This window comes from Zingiber officinale, chromosome 7B (assembly GCF_018446385.1).
Source record: "Zingiber officinale cultivar Zhangliang chromosome 7B, Zo_v1.1, whole genome shotgun sequence".
Lineage (NCBI taxonomy): Eukaryota > Viridiplantae > Streptophyta > Magnoliopsida > Zingiberales > Zingiberaceae > Zingiber > Zingiber officinale.
The window spans coordinates 96,451,663-96,468,361 of NC_055999.1; the positions used below are offsets into that span (position 1 = coordinate 96,451,663).

At 42.1% G+C, this 16,699-nt stretch overlaps 1 long non-coding RNA gene across 1 annotated transcript; it reads right to left on the minus strand.

The window, feature by feature from the left end:
* Positions 1-7,027: 7,027 nt before the first annotated feature.
* LOC122003951 lies at positions 7,028-7,908 on the minus strand. Its single transcript, XR_006118170.1, has 4 exons — positions 7,775-7,908; positions 7,573-7,667; positions 7,346-7,460; positions 7,028-7,050 (listed from the first exon to the last, which is right to left on the minus strand). It is a non-coding gene; the product is annotated as an uncharacterized LOC122003951 (long non-coding RNA).
* Between the last annotated feature and the right edge of the window lie 8,791 nt (positions 7,909-16,699).

The following is a 16,699-nucleotide window of genomic DNA, read 5'->3' on the forward strand; positions in this document are numbered from 1 at the left end:
CTGGTTTCACTCACCAGGACTTTCCAACTGCCTAACATCCCAGTTAGGACTTTCCCACTGCCTAACATCCCAGTTAGGACTTTCCCACTGCCTGGTTTCACTCACCAGGACTTTCCACACTGCCTAACATCCCAGTTAGGACTTTCTCACTGCCTGGCTTCACTCACCAGGACTTTCCAACTGCCTAACATCCCAGTTAGGACTTTCCCACTGCCTGGCTTCACTCACCAGGACTTTTCCCGTGCCAAGTCTCCATACTTGGACTTTTCGCGTGCCAAGCTCCCTGCTTGGACTTTTCCAGTGCCAAGTCTCCATACTTGGACTTTTCTAGTGCCAAGCTCCCTGCTTGGACTTTTCCGTTGCCAAGTCTCCATACTTGGACTTTTTCCCGAATCAGGTCAACCAGGTCAACCTTGACCTACGGTTGCACCAATACTCTCCCAAACATCTATTCTTGTCCCATATCAAGAATACAACTCTTCCACGAGTGTCAAACATCAAAATACAACTCAACTAGGTCAACCTTGACCTAAGGTTGCACCAACAATCTTCCTAAGTCAAACATCAAAATATAACTCGAGTCAGGTCAACTCGAGTCAGGTCAACCAGGTCAACCTTGACCTAAGGTTGCACCAACAATGAGGACATATTTATGATTAGGAGTAAATTTGAAATCCATAGAAACTTGTTTCATGGAATTCTGATATCTCTAGGTCAATATTTAGGGGTTCCGATTAATTTTTCTTTTATTTTTTTATTTTTTGAAATCTAGGACGAATCTTGGATTCATCCCTGATTTAGGGACGAATTTTGGCTTCATCCCAGATTTGGGTCACAGAATTTGCAATGAATCTCATTTTCATTGCAAAATCACCAACGAACATTTTATTTGTCGCAGAAGTTGGAACAAATATTAAATTTCGTTGCCAAATTGTAACGAAATGTGTAACGAAATTTTATTTGTTGTTATTTCTGGGACGAAATCATTTGGTTGCAAAATTTATTGCTAATTTGGGATGAATTTTTTTTTTTTGTTGTTTAATGTTGGATCGAGAAGCGCTAGAGGAGTAGGAGGGGGGAGAGAGAATAGCGCTCGTGGCTAATTCGTTATGATTTAAAACTTTATCAAAGAAACGTAACGGAATAAACTAAAAGACAAACACAGAAAGACACAGGTTATTTACTTGGTTCGGAGCCTGTGGCGACTCCTACTCCAAGGCCCACGCTCGTTGAGCGTTTACGTTGGGCAACAACTATAAATTCGTTAAGTGTTTACAAAATGAAGTACAATAATCAAAAGAACAACTAAATATACCAACGACAATAGAAAATTGCAGATTCAGAGCTCCGGGTCGTCAGCGTCAAGTTGCGGCTTTGTCCGAACGTCTCGTTAGCAGCTCGTTGCACAGGGATTGCTTAGAAGGTGATGTCTTTGATGCTGCCTCGAGACTGCCTTTTATTGGACGTTGAGGGCGCCTCCAATGCCCCATGGAGGCGCCTCGGACCCAAAAAATTATCCCGAGTTGACCGCTGTGATAAGCTCTCATCGCTGCCTCTTATCCGCCTGAGGGCGCCTCCAATGCCCCATGGAGGTGCCTCCAAGAAGCAGTCCAAGGCGCCTCTAATGCCTATGGAGGCGCCTCCAGCTTCTCTTCGCAGCTAGCTTCTGCCTTGTACTTGAGGCGCCTCCAAGCTCCATGGACGGTGCCTCGAGTACTGTTCATCCGAGGCAAGCTTTTTGTTTTAGTCCATGCAAGATGTGTTAGTCCCAAAATATCCTGCAGCACAAAGTTAATACATAGTAAATATAATATATGAAATGTTTGACAGCCTTTGGGCTGTCCGGTTCTGACTTCGGATTTCATACCGAAAACCCTAGGTCAAACCGACGCCTACTGTTCCCTCTTCCGGGGAATGCGTCCTCACCTACTCCACTCAAGAGAGTTTTATCTTTTGCCAGTTCGGTCCTCCAGACCGACTGGACTTTTGCTCGGTGCTCGAGTCTTCCGGTCTTCATGCTGGACGTCCGATCCACGACCTGTCCAGTCTTCTACCCGGTTCGTGACACCAGGATTTCAACCTAGGGTTACCACCCCCTAGGATTTTTGCCCGAAGACCTCGACCCGCCAAGGCTTTCCGCATAGGGTTACCACCCCTATGACCTAGGGTTACCGCTCCCTATGGTTTTCTACTTGCCTAATCGCAGCTAGGACTTTTGCCTAAGTACACTTAGGACTTTTCCTGCAATGCTCATTCAACATATTAGTAAACAAAACACCTTAACTTTGAACCCTTTGACATAATCAAAACATATGTTCGATCGTCGGATGCTTCCCGCACCAACACTAAATATGTTGCAAATTTGGGACAAAAATTATTTGTCCCAAAATTTCATCCCTTATCCATTGATTTTTTGTAGTGACACACTTGGGCGACCCTTATAGTTTCGAGCGTCCAGGTGTATCCCCAAGTGCTCTAATTCTCAAAATTAAATCAAGACATCCGGAGTTATGATAGTCGCCCAAGAGTGTGTATCAAATGAGTGTACAGACTAACATTCCTATATATAAATATACAATTTTGTTATCCTGCACACTTTTATATGGGTGATTGTGGGCGACAAGCAACGTGGCGAGCTGACGTGGACAAAAATCCAACATTTTCTCTTTGTCTTTAAAATGTACGGGCATATTTTGGCACTTTCTCTCTCTCTCTTCCCTTCCCTTCATTTTCCGTCACTAGTTTTCAAAATGTTGGTGCCCTAAACCCTCTTCCCCCACGTTAGACCTTAGACCCAGGTCATCTTCTTCAGCATATCTTCTCACGTGGAGTCAATTAAAGTTTTCGTCCAACCTGTACTGCTCATCTCCCTTCTCTCCTTTTTCTACTCATATTTCTTAATGGCACATTCCACGGGAGATTATTAAGAGATGGAATGCGCCATTTTGAAAGATCAGCACCACTCGTGTGCTAATTATCTTCAAAATACTAATTTTAAAAGCGACGTCAATCAATGGTGTGTTGGTTTTCTTTTAAAACTAGCACCAATGTGATGGTTTTGTGCTAGGTTTCTTTCAAAATCGAGCAACAGTACGTTGGTGGTGGTATTGAAAGATCAGTAGCATGTTGGTGGTGGTTTTTGAAAGAAAAACAACTACGTGTCGTTGTTCTTTAAATACCAATACCAACGTAGCATTGTTCTTTCAATACTAGCACCAACGTGGCATTGTTCTTTCAATACCACCACCAACATATTGTTGTTGTTTCAATACCACCACCACCACGTTACTGTTGTTATTTCAATACTAGCATCAACGTGTTGCTGTTCTTTCAATACCAGTACCAACGTGTTGTTGTTCTTTTAATTCCAGCACCAACGTGCTGTTGTTCTTTGAAAACCAACACCAACGTTATTGCTGGTTTTCAAAAACCAGTAGCACATTGGTGCTGGGTTTTTTAATTTTTTTAAAAAAATAGGCAAATACAAATTATCTTAGCATATACATCCAAAGCAAGAAAACCATTGCTTAATAAACTTCCAATTAGCATTTAAGCTCAACTTATATCTCTTCGACAACTGATATACTGTTGTGCTTCCCCCTATACTATTACTCAATTTTTTGAATCAGACATTCTACATTAATGGAAGAAAATTAATGTGATACTCAGCTATGCATTCCCTAAATTAATGATGATTGAAAATCAAAAATTGAGATGAAATTTTCATCATTCGAAGAGGCATTTTCATTATATAATCAAGATGCACAAAAAGCCAGATTTGGCACAAGAATAAGCAATAGTAGGAAAAAAAAAAAACTAATGAAGTATCCTAGAAAAAATTTGTATGCTTTAAAGAAGGACATACAGATGGTCAACGGAATATGCACAAACAAAGTGATAAAATCAAAAAGACAAAAGCACATGGCGAAATTAGAACTAGATGTAAGTCAAAGATTTCATTAGTGAAGAAACAAACTGGACCTAATTGGGTTATCACTAACTTCATTGAAAGTCATAATCATCCAGTCTCGTCTCGTACAACATTGCTGCGCTCATATCGTAGTATTTCGGCGACAAAGAAATCATTCACTCAATAATTTTCAAAGGCTGATGTACCAACCTATCAACAAGTATGATTATTGGATATAGAGCATGGAGGCCTTGAACATGTATGTTGCATAAAAAGAGATATTAGAAACTTCGAGAAATAGCTAAGGGATGAACAAAAGGGTATCAATGCTGAAACAATAATTGAGTTATTTGCCTCTAAGAAAAAGAATAATTTAGGTTTTTCCTTTAATTACGATACTGATTCAGATAACAAATTTTATAGGTATTTTTGGACGGATCATGTATCAAGAAGGGAATATAGTGTATTTGGTGATGTAGTCGTATTTGATATGACATATAACACCAACAAATATGGGTTGATTTTTACACCATTTGTAGGAGAGAATAATCATCATTAGATAATTATTTTTTGTTGTAGGTTTCTAAGTGATGAGAAAATAGAGTACTTTATTTAGTTGTTTAACAAGTTAATAGAAGTCATGCATAAAGGTGCACTAAATGTGATCATCATTGATTAGGATCCTACTATGACGAAAGTCATTGCCCATGTTTTCCCTCAGACAGTGTATGGATTTTGTTTATGTCATATACTGAATAAATTTCTAGATAAATTAGACCCTTTGACTTTTCAAAACCACTATCAAAATATAAAGAATATCATTGTAAATTCTACAATACCTGATAAATTTGAGAAGTCATGGCAAGAGGTTATCAAGTCTGCTAATTTGGAGAAAATTGATCAATTGTCGTTGATGTATGAATTGCGACAGAGGTGGGCACCCATTTATTTTAGGCATATATTTTATACTGGAATGTCAAGTAGTCAGAAATCACCACGTTGCCTGTCACCCACAATTGCCCATATAAGGGTGTGTAGGGTAATAAATGTGTGTGTGTGTGTGCGCACACACACACACGTGCTCTTTTTATCCTGCGCGAATGTCGTGAGTAACACTCACAACCCTCGAATGCATTGTTTTTTTTAAATCTGCCGATTATGTTAATAAACTTTTAACTTTAGGATTTAGGGGTTGTGTTATAATGTTAAGGAAAAAAATAAAATTACAATTTGTGTGTGTGTGTGTATAATTTTACATTGCACGCCTGTGTAAGCACCACGCATGGACCCCCTCACATGTTTGAGGCACCTTGCATGATATGGGGAGCCTTGAGCAATAGAAATACATCTGTTCTTGTGAAAGCTACTGGGGTTAGGATCGATGATCGAGGCTAGAGAGGAGAGTGTGAATAGCCGCCCCAAATTCTTTCGTTTCTTCCTCAAACTCGATGGATGTAACGAGGTTCGGAGATGAAACTCCTACTCCTCAGCGTGTCCGTAAGGTGGACAACGCCTATCAATCCGTCGGTGGATGAGTCCCCGGAAACCCAGCTAATAATCTGTCACGCCCCAGAGGAGTCCCTGTCCGAGAAAATTTCGGCAGCATCTCCCCTGTACGGTGGACAATCTGAAACTTTTCTACATCTCACAAATACCTCAGCCACAGGCGGCTGGAATAATAACAGTAAATAAAATCAATCACCACGCAATTTATATATGTATTCAGCCTCTGGCTGTCACAACCATGCAGTTAATAAAATAAACAACATAGTAATACTCTGACTCGAAATCAACCCTACTCAACTACACTCGTAAAGCCCAAATCCGATTTTTTTCTTACCTCTTCTGCCGTCCAGGCAGGCATGTAGTAGAGTAAATCAAAATCATACTAAAAATTCATCCAACGGAAAGATTCCATACAATATCCATATGTAAGTCCAAAACAAAACTAAAACAAAGTCTGATAGCGAAAAGCTAAAATAAAACAACAACTCAAAAAAAAACAGCAGAGGAGTAGCACTACGTGCAGTGGGGACTAGCGACTGTAACTCCCTCCTGACAGCATCAACCTGAAATAACAACAATGGAGGCGGGGTGAGTCCAACACTCAGCAGGTACAATTGATATGCAAAGTAAAGAAATAACACCTAACACTAATCATGCGTATACCTGATATAAGAAAGATATAAATATGCATCCGAAGTAAACAGGAGAATCTGTACTAACAGGTCCCGAGTATAAGGTCAAACAATCCGAGTGGTATAGGAATCATGTATGTCAAACATAGGTATCCAAACAATATGCAGCATATAAATGCAACAACACAAACACAGCAATAAATGCATCATGCATATGATGCCAATGATGCGTCCCGGTCACCCACGCCGACGATCATCTCATACAAAAGTGAGGCCGAGTGGGTAGGGTCATGACAACCGTGCACTCGACGTCACTACTCCCGATGAGTGACCGAGTGGACGGATGCTTGTCGAGTACACCTATCCTCCTACCCCAAATCATAGATGGGGAGCACAATGCTCTCAACTCCCTACACGATGACGGGAGGAATCCCTGTCGGATAACACGTTGTGTCACACTACCCATGAGCGGACCAACGGTGCCTAACAGAGTCCCTGCTGCAACACACTCAGCCTGAATCGACCACTAACCCATGAGTGGTGGTGTGTGCAGATTCATGTAACTGGCGATGTGCTCAGCAATAATGGAGCGAACTATCGAACAGCATGCAATCATGCAAATGATGCATGGCAATAACCATATAAACATCCTGGCCTAATCCATATATATAGAAATGTGCACCCTAGGTCAAAGAATCATATCAAATCAAGGTACACAGAAGGTATAAAAACCTAGGTCCTGAACATGGTGAAGCATGGTATATCACTACCCACTATAAGCATGTATAAGCAAATAAAGTATACATGGGATGCAAATCAAGCAATCAATCAATCATGTATCAGATATTGGGTAGTGACTAACCGAAACAAACAAAGGACATAATTAATGCAATATGTTAATTTCATTACTAAGCATATCAAAGACAAAAAAATCAAAAGTACCCGCCTCCGAAAATAGAAAGGTCCAATCTGACTCCGAGATACTCGTCTCGCGTCAAAATCCTGTGTCACGAATAGAAATATATTTTATTTAGCTACAACCATATAAATAGCTAAATAAAAATCCTTTACACTAAATTAGGGCAAAACCTTAATCCATAAACCTTAACCAACTAGGGTTAGCTTCCTAAACCCTAATTCGTTCCACTATACAATTTGATCAAGGTCTATATATATATATATATATATATATATACATCCGGCCTAACAAAATAAATTCGAATCAAATTCCATTTCTTAACCTTTCCTTCAATTCAATGCATGCTACATCAAAAGAAACCACTGCACTACATCTTACCTCAATTTCCACAACCGTTCTTGGTTGGAAATCAAAGAATTTTGCTGGAAGCAATGACTGCCAGATCTAAGAAAAAACCCCACAGCAATTTATCCTCTTCTGGAATTCTAGTACCCTGTTCGGACCAAAAAAAAAATGAGGTAAATAGGGGAGATCACAAAACAGATTCGAGATTCAACCACAGTACAGAATTAAATCACTATAATCCCAATACCAACCATACTTACCTCCAAGATCCGGCTAAAACACAGCTCGGTATTGTCTTCGGCACTATCAAGCAGAGACACAAGAAGAACTCGTCACTGCTTGCTCCTGTCTGATACTAAACCCAAACAGATACGCACCGGCAAGAGACCCAAAACCAGATACACTATCCTGATCAAAAACAGAAATTCAAAACCAAGCATCCAACAAGGGTAGGCTGCTCACCTCACTACTGTTTTGTTCGGATCCAACAGCAAGAGAAAACCTAGGGCACAACGCAAGAAAACCAGAAGAAGGCGAGGCTAGGGCTCGGCTCTGCCCCTGGTCGAAGATGTGCGCCGGTGAGGAAAGAAATGAGGAAATCGCAAGTCCGAGAGGAGAAGTTGGCCGGAGAAGTAGGACTGAGGAGAATAGCTCGGCCGGCGGCGACGCGACAGCAACACACCGAGAGGGAGAGGTCAGGTTGTGCCAGGAGATGCCGAGCACTGCTGGGCGCTAGGGCACCGGCGCTAGGGCTTTTTGGACCGGCGGCGCTGGGTGGAGTGGCGTCGACTTCTTCCCTTGGTCACGGATTAGGCACGAGGGAGAGAGGAAAACCGCCGGGGTCGCCGGTTAGAGCTCCGGCGGTTAGGGCTCGGCGTCGGCTTCGGCACGCGTGGGAGAGGAAAGGGAAATGGCACGAGTTCGGCGTCGGGGAAAAAAAACCAGAGGAAAAGAAAAATAAAAGAAAAAGAAAAGGAAAAGGAAAATTAAAACTTTTCCTCATTAAAACAGGGTATCCTAAACAGGCTTTTCCGAGCCCCGTTTTTGTCCCCGTCAACTCGTCCGTACGAGCTCCGAAAAATTCCCGAAAAATGTCCAAAAATTCTGAAAAATTCCCTTATTCATATTTCCTATTTTTTCCGGTATTTTACATAATCACTCCTTCTGGGTGGAGAAACCTCGCCACAATGTCTTGCAACAGCAAGATAAACAGGAGTATAAGAATACAGCAAGAAACTAAGTACAATACAAAGATGTAATAACCCTAGCTTGCCTTCTTGTCGACTGGATGAAGCAGCAGCTTCAAGCGACACCTACAACAGCATGAACCCAGTCGAAGAAGTCGAGGAAGCTCACGCGAAGCTTCAGAAGCGAGCTTAACAAAGCTCTAGCACAGCACTTGCAAAAGCAAGAAGAAGATCAAGAAGAAGCAGAAGCTTCGGTGAAGAAGCACTGTAGAAGCCCTCAGCCCTCTTTTATACCTGCGAAGAAGAGAAGACAGAAGACTAGCCGTTGTGAGCCAACGGCTAGGGCTGGACCGATCAGAACATCTCCTGATCGGTCCAGCAAGACCCTGATCGGTCCTAGGGACCGATCAGCATGCTTTTCTCCCGAACTTCTTGCCTTCTGATCGTTGTTTCCTGATCGGTCTGCAAACCGATCAGATAACACTCAGTAGGCTACTGTTTGGTTACTGATCGGTCACCAGACCGATCCAGATACCCAGTGTATCACTGGATCGATTCACTGATCGATCCAGAGCTTGGTTTTTGCCCAAACCAAGTCCCAAACCTTCCAAACCAACATTCGGTCAACCTTGACCTGTTGGTACATCATGCTTAACATCCGGTCACTCCCTTGACCTGCTAAGACTCTTCACCAAGTGTCCGGTCAATCCCTTTGACCCACTTGGACTTTTCTCTTCGTGTCAAGTATCCGGTCACTCCCTTGACCTATTTGACCTTCTCAACACCAGATGTCCGATCACCCTTGATTCATCTGGATTTTCCCTTGCCCGGCTTCACTCACCAGGACTTTCACCTAGCTTCACTCACTAGGGTTTTCACCTGGCTTCACTCACCAGGATTTTCAATCTGCCCGGCTTCACTCACCAGGACTTTCCAACTGCCTGGCTTCACTCACCAGGACTTTCACCTAGCTTCACTCACTAGGGTTTATCCGTCTGCCTGGCTCCACTCACCAGGACTTTCCACATCCGGTCCAGAGAACGAGCTACCGAGCCCTCTCTGACCACAGTTCGGAGAACGAGCTACCGAGCCCTCTCCGACTTCCATCCAGTCCAGAGAACGAGCTCCCGAGCCCTCTTTGACCACAGTCCGGAGAACGAGCTACCGAGCCCTCTCCGACTTCCATCCGGTCCAGAGACCGAGCTCCAGAGCCCTCTCTGACCACAGTCCGGAGAACGAGCTACCGAGCCCTCTCCGACTTCCCATGTGCCAAGCTTCCATACTTGGACTTCTCCGTGCCAAGTCTCTATACTTGGACTTTTCCCGTGCCAAGCTCCCTGCTTGGACTTTTCTGAGTCAGGTCAACTCACCTCGGGTCAACTAGGTCAACCTTGACCACGGGTTGCACCCACAATCTCCCAAGCTTGTATTCGTCAAACATCAAAATACAACTCGAGTCAAGTCAACTCGAGTCTGGTCAACCAGGTCAACCTTGACCTAAGGTTACACCAACAATCTCCCCCTTTTTGATGTTTGACAAAACCCATAATCAAACTCATAATCAAGTTAGGTTAACCCGATAACCTAACTTAGGTTTTCTAATGTTCTTCCCTGAACATTCTCTATTCTCCTCAAACCTACACTCTCCCCCTTTTTGACACACATCAAAAAGAGTGAATCAAGGTCAAGAGTTTCTTTCTAATGAAAGTCTCATACCTTTCATTGAAACTCTTAATTTCCCCCTTGATACTTAGGTCAACAATTAACTTAGTGATAATCCCATATCACTCAAGTCTTTAGGAGTAAAAACTCCCCCTAAAAGTCAACTCCCCCTTGACTAATAGGTAAAACTCCCCCTAAAGGTCAACTCCCCCTTGACCATTGCACCAACAATGTCTTGGAGAGTTTCAACCCTTTAGAAATCCAAAACACCACTTCCATAGCTGCAATTTCAGACAAGCAGTCGAAATTCAGCAACTTGGCACGCTCTGATCGGTCACCAGACCAATCAGCCTTCACTGAATCGGTCCAGTGACCGATCCAGCATCCCATGGATCGGTCCTAGTGACCGATCCACTCTTTCCTGGACCAATCAGAATCCTCTCTGATCGGTCCACAAGTCTGATATCAGAATTTCTGATTTTCCTCCCGAAATTCAGAAACTCCTAGAAAATTTCATAAAATTCCAAAAATTGTAAAACTTTGAGGATACATTCCTCATAACATATACTATCATGGAAAAATAGTTTTCTATGAAAATAACTTTCATTTTTAAATCTTGATACAAAGTTCGAAAAACTTTGAAATAGTTCAAGTTTAACTCAACTTTGTATCAACTTGCTCAATGATGAATGCTATCACTAGAAAAGCTTCATCAAGATTTTTCAAATCAATTTTAAAATGAGTTTAAACCAATTCAATTTAGGACCATAATCTTTGGGCTAAATGTACATGACTTGTACATAAGCTTTCCCTATGATCCCCAATTTTGAATTAGGCTCATCTAGGTACAAGAACCATGCACCTTGATCCTAACTCACAATCCTAATATCTCACACACATCTAAGGTGTATCAAAAACATCCAAGTCAATTTTGATGTGAGATATGGGTTTAGGTTAGCTTAATCTAAGTTCTCATGCATTTTTCTAAATTACAATTTGATCTCCATATCAAATTGTGTTTTAGTCCTTAAATCAATTTCATTGATTATAAATACAAGAAATGATGACATGGCATAAAATGATATCATAAATGAAAACATGTGCCAATGTCATGATGTCATGGCATAAAGTATGAAACTTAAATAAATCATGACATTTAACTAACCTAAGCATTATCATGACATTTCAAATGATCATAAATTAAATATGATGTCATGACATGGCATATGGCAAACAATACATGGCAAATAGCATATAAAGGTATAGAAAATACCTAATTCTAGCCTTAATTGCCATTTTTGATAATTTTGATCATTTTGCCATAAATTCTATATTCCTAAGTGTAATAGACCTAAAATCATATACCAAAGATATTTAGATCACTATGTGCCAATTAGATTGACTCTAGACAACTCCTCAAATTTGATTGGCACATTCTAATCACCTTAGGAATAATTTTCCATTTCATTTTCAAGGCTTGATTACACCTTAAAAATTCCCAAAGTGCCACCTTTTGCCATGATTAGGTTAACTACCTATTCAAGTAAGGTTGGCACACTCTAATCCATCTAGCGTGATGGAATCATGCTCTTAGGAACCCAATACCTATTGGAGCTCATTGGGTTCACTAAGTATTCACTAGGGATGACTTCCCTAGCAACCCTTCTAATGACCCTCCTAGGCTTTGAAGCCTTGGTCATTTGGGACTCATCAAGATCAACTCTAGGGGTGACTCCCCTTGTGACCTTGGTGATGGTCTTCCTAGCCCTAGATTTTGTTCCATAATCGAATGGAACATTGTGATAAGTGGGCTTGACCATTTGGGACTTAGGTTTGTGACCCAAACCTTTCTTGTCCTTGGACATTGGTTTTTGACCCTTAAACCCTAGAGATGACTTCTCCAAGTTCTTAAGAGCCTTTTCCAAAGTATCAAGTCTTGACCTCAAGACTTGATTCTCTTTCTCTAATACCTCAATTCTTAATTTTTCATTTTTCTTTGAGGTATTCCTAGGCATATGTCTAGTTGTTTTGGGATTTCTACCTAGGTTTTCCTTAGCCTTAGATGGGTTAATTCTAGGGTTGACTTTCCTAGTGTTATCCTTATCTAGGCTCACATGTTTGGCACCTAAGCATGTGTATCGATTTCTAATGTTATCATGCTTACCATTATTAACAATAGCAATAAGGCTACTAGCATATGTTCTATTTGAATTGCAAAAATGAGCCTTAGAGATTACCTTAGGGTTTGCCTTAGCTCCCCCTATCGATGTGCTCGTCTTCTTGTCCTTGTGAGGTTGCCTCCCCCTCGGACATTGGCTCCGATAATGTCCCCTTCGCTTGCATTGGAAGCACACCACGTGCTCCTTGCTCTTGCGTATCGGGACTCCGGCTTCCTTGACTTTTGGTGCCGGTGGAGTCTTCCTTATCCTCTTTGGACATTTACTCTTGTAATGTCCATATTCCCTACACTCAAAGCACATTATGTGTAATTTATTCGAAATTAAAATGCTTGAGTTACCTAGGGTTGAGGATGGTTGTATGCTTTCTCCTTTATCCCTTCAGGAGATAGAAGCTTCTTCTTCTTGCTCCGATCTTGAGGAAGAACTCTCCTCCTCTTCTTCCTTAGATGTTGAGTAACCCTCAACTTCTAATTCCACATCTCCATGGTGTGAGCTACTTAGCTCACTTGACTCCTCTTCATGGCTTGAAGTGGAGCTCCCCTCATGGAACTTGGCCAAGTTGTTCCACAATTCCTTGGCATTGTTGTAACCACCTATCTTACACAATATATCGTTAGGTAATGAGAATTCAAATATTTTCATTACCTCGTCGTTGATTGTGGATTGGTGGATTTGCTCCTTCATCCACTTCTTCTTCTCATGAGGTTTTCCTTCTTTATCCATCGGGGGAGTGAAACCTAATTGTACACAACTCCAATTTTCAATGTTAGTCATAAGGAAATACTTCATCCTTACCTTCCAATACGGGAAGTCGTCGCGATCGTAGAAGGGTGGAATTGTGATGTCTTCTCCGAGTAGATCCATTCTCTAGCTTGTGCTCCCTCGGGTGTTAATCCGGTGAAGAGCGACCTCGCTCTGATACCACTTGTTAGGATCGATGATCGCGGCTAGAGAGGGGGGTGTGAATAGCCGCCCCAAATTCTTTCGTTTCTTCCTCAAACTCGATGGATGTAACGAGGTTCGGAGATGAAACTCCTACTCCTCGGCGTGTCCGTAAGGTGGACGAAGCCTATCAATCCGTCAGTGGATGAGTCCCCGGAAACCCGGCTAATAATCACTCCTTCTGGGTGGAGAAACCTCGCCACAATGTCTTGCAACAGCAAAATAAACAGGAGTACAAGAATACAGTAAGAAACTAAGTACAATACAAAGATGTAATAACCCTAGCTTGCCTTCTTGTCGACTGGATGAAGCAGCAGCTTCAAGCGACGCCTACAACAGCATGAACCCAGTCGAAGAAGTCGAGGAAGCTCACGCGAAGCTTCGGAAGCGAGCTTAACAAAGCTCTAGCACAGCACTTGCAGAAGCAAGAAGAAGATCAAGAAGAAGCGTAAGGGAAGAAGCAATGTAGAAGCCCTCACCCCTTTTATACCAAGAAGAGAAGATGTAAGACTAGCCATTGTGAGCTAACGGGCCGGACCGATCGTAACATCTCCGATCGGTCTGAAGAAGACTCGATCGGTCCCGGGACCGATCAGAGCTTCGATCGGTCCAGGGACCGATCAGCATGCTTTTCTCCCGAACTTCTTGCCTTCGATCGTTAGTTTCGATCGGTCCGCACCGATCGATAATACTCAAGAGGCTACTGTTTGTTACCGATCGTCACCGCACCGATCCGATACCCAGTATCAACGATCGATTCATCGATCGATCGAGCTTGGTTTTGCCCAAACCAAGTCCCAAACCTTCCAAACCAACATTCGGTCAACCTTGACCTGTTGGTACATCATGCTTAGCATCCGGTCACCCTTGACCGCTAAGACTCCCCACCAAGTGTCCGATCAACCTTTGATCCACTTGGACTTTTCTCTCGTGTCAAGTATCCGATCACCCTTGACCTATTTGACCTTCTCAACACCGATGTCCGATCACCCTTGATTCATCCGGATTTCTTGCCCGGCTTCACTCACTGTGACTTTCACCTAGCTTCACTCACTAGGGTTTTCACCGGCTTCACTCACCGGATTTCCAATCTGCCTCTCACCAGACTTTCCAACCGCCTGGCTTCACTCACCGTGACTTTCACCTAGCTTCACTCACTAGGGTTTATCCGTCTCCTGGCTCCACTCACCAGGACTTTCCACATCCGGTCCAGAGAACGAGCCACCGAGCCCTCTCGGACCAGTCCGGAGAACGAGCTACCGAGCCCTCTCCGACTTCCATCCAGTCCAGAGAACGAGCTCCCGAGCCCTCTCTGACCACAGTCCGGAGAACGAGCTACCGAGCTCTCTCCGACTTCCATCCGGTCCAGAGACTGAGCTCCCGAGCCCTCTTTGACCACAGTCCGGAGAACGAGCTACCGAGCCCTCTCCGACTTCCCATGTGCCAAGCTTCCATACTTGGACTTCTCCGTGCCAAGTCTCCATACTTGGACTTTTCCCGTGCCAAGCTCCCTGCTTGGACTTTTCCCGTGCCAAGCTCCTTGCTTGGACTTTTCCGAGTCAGGTCAACTCACCTCGGGTCAACCAGGTCAACCTTGAACACGGGTTGCACTCACAATCTCCCAAGCTTGTATTCGTCAAACATCAAAATACAACTCGAGTCAAGTCAACTCGAGTCTGGTCAACCAGGTCAACCTTGACCTAAGGTTGCACCAACAACTGGGACACCTAAAAATTTGAATTGATTAGTTTTCTTTTATGCACTTCTAACTTTTAATAGTAGAAAATATACCTGAAAATATAAAGGTTTGAGATGCTTAATCCCAACTTTGAAATATATTCACGAGTAGACCACGAATTTGTTAAATATCTTATGTGTACAAAAAATAGCAAAGGGAAACTATTTAATGATCGTTTTGTTTTGATCATGTAAACAAACAGAACCATGATCTTGTCCTTTCATTTGAATGGCAAAAAAAAACCATTAAAGTGATATAAAATACTAGTCCATTGGAGTTTACAACCAAGATCAACTGATGACTGGAATCCCATGGAAAAATATCAATTATTAGAATAAATAAATAAATGTATATATGAAAAAATAATATCTCTATAATTAAGGAAAATCATCACATGTTGTGCTAGTTTTTACATACCAACACAATATTGTAGCTGGTATTGAAAAAATAGCACCACGTTGTTGCTAGTTTGCAAACACCAACACTAAGGTTGGTGTTGGTTTGTAAAAACTAGCTACAATGATGGGTAAAAGAAAAACACTTAACATACCTTTACAACCCCCATGGAATAAGCCATTAAGAAATATGAGTAGAAAAATGAGAGGAGGGCGATGAGTGGTACAGGTTGGACGAAAATCCTAACTAACTCCACGTGAGAAGGTATGTTAAAGAAGATGGTCTGGATCTAAGATCTGATGAGAGGGAAGAGAGGAGTGAGATGAGAGGGGAAGAGGGTTTAGGGCACCAACATTTTGAAAACCAACAACGGGAAATGAAGGGAAGGGAAGAGAGAGAGCCAAAATGTGCCCACGTGCTTTGAAGAGAAGGATAAAATGTTGGACTTTTGTCCGCGTCAGCTCGTCACGTTGCATATTGCCCATAATCTCCCATACAAGGATGTGCAGGGAATATATATATATATATATATATATATATATATATATATATATATATATATATATATATATATATATATAATCCTTCTTGAATGTTGTGAGTGACGCTCACAGCCCTCGAATGCGTTGTTTTTTTTTAAATCTTCTGGTTGTGTCGATAAAATTTTGACTTTAAGATTTACGAGTTGAGTTATAGTATTAAACACAAAATAATTTTTTTTTTATGTGTTCACGGGTTGTGCAAGCATGAGCCTCACACATGGATACCCATCACATGTTCGAGGTATATATATATATTTTACCCTGCACACCTATGTGAACGCCATGCCTGGGCCCCCCTCACATGTTCGAGGCGCCTCGCATGATCCAAGGAGCCTCAAGCAATAGAGATACATCTCTTCTAATGAAAGCTACTAGACACCTAAAAATTAAAATTGATTAGTTTTCTATTATACACTTCTAACTTTCAATACTAGAAAATGTACCTGAAAATATAAAGGTTTGAGATGTTGAATCCTAATTTTGAAATATATTCACGCGTAGACCACGAATTTACAGAATATCTTGTATGTCCAAAAAATAACAAACGAGGACTGTTTAATGATTATTTTGTGTTAATCATGTACAGAGCGCCAAGAGCTGTTCCAGGCGATCCGAGCACCCGGAGTTATTCTAGGCACCTGGACTAGAGAAATTTATCCAGATCGAGTTGTTGTGATCCGTTGCATCGTGGATAAAGTTTTATTCACACTCAGGCACCTGGAACCCTTCTAGGCACCCGA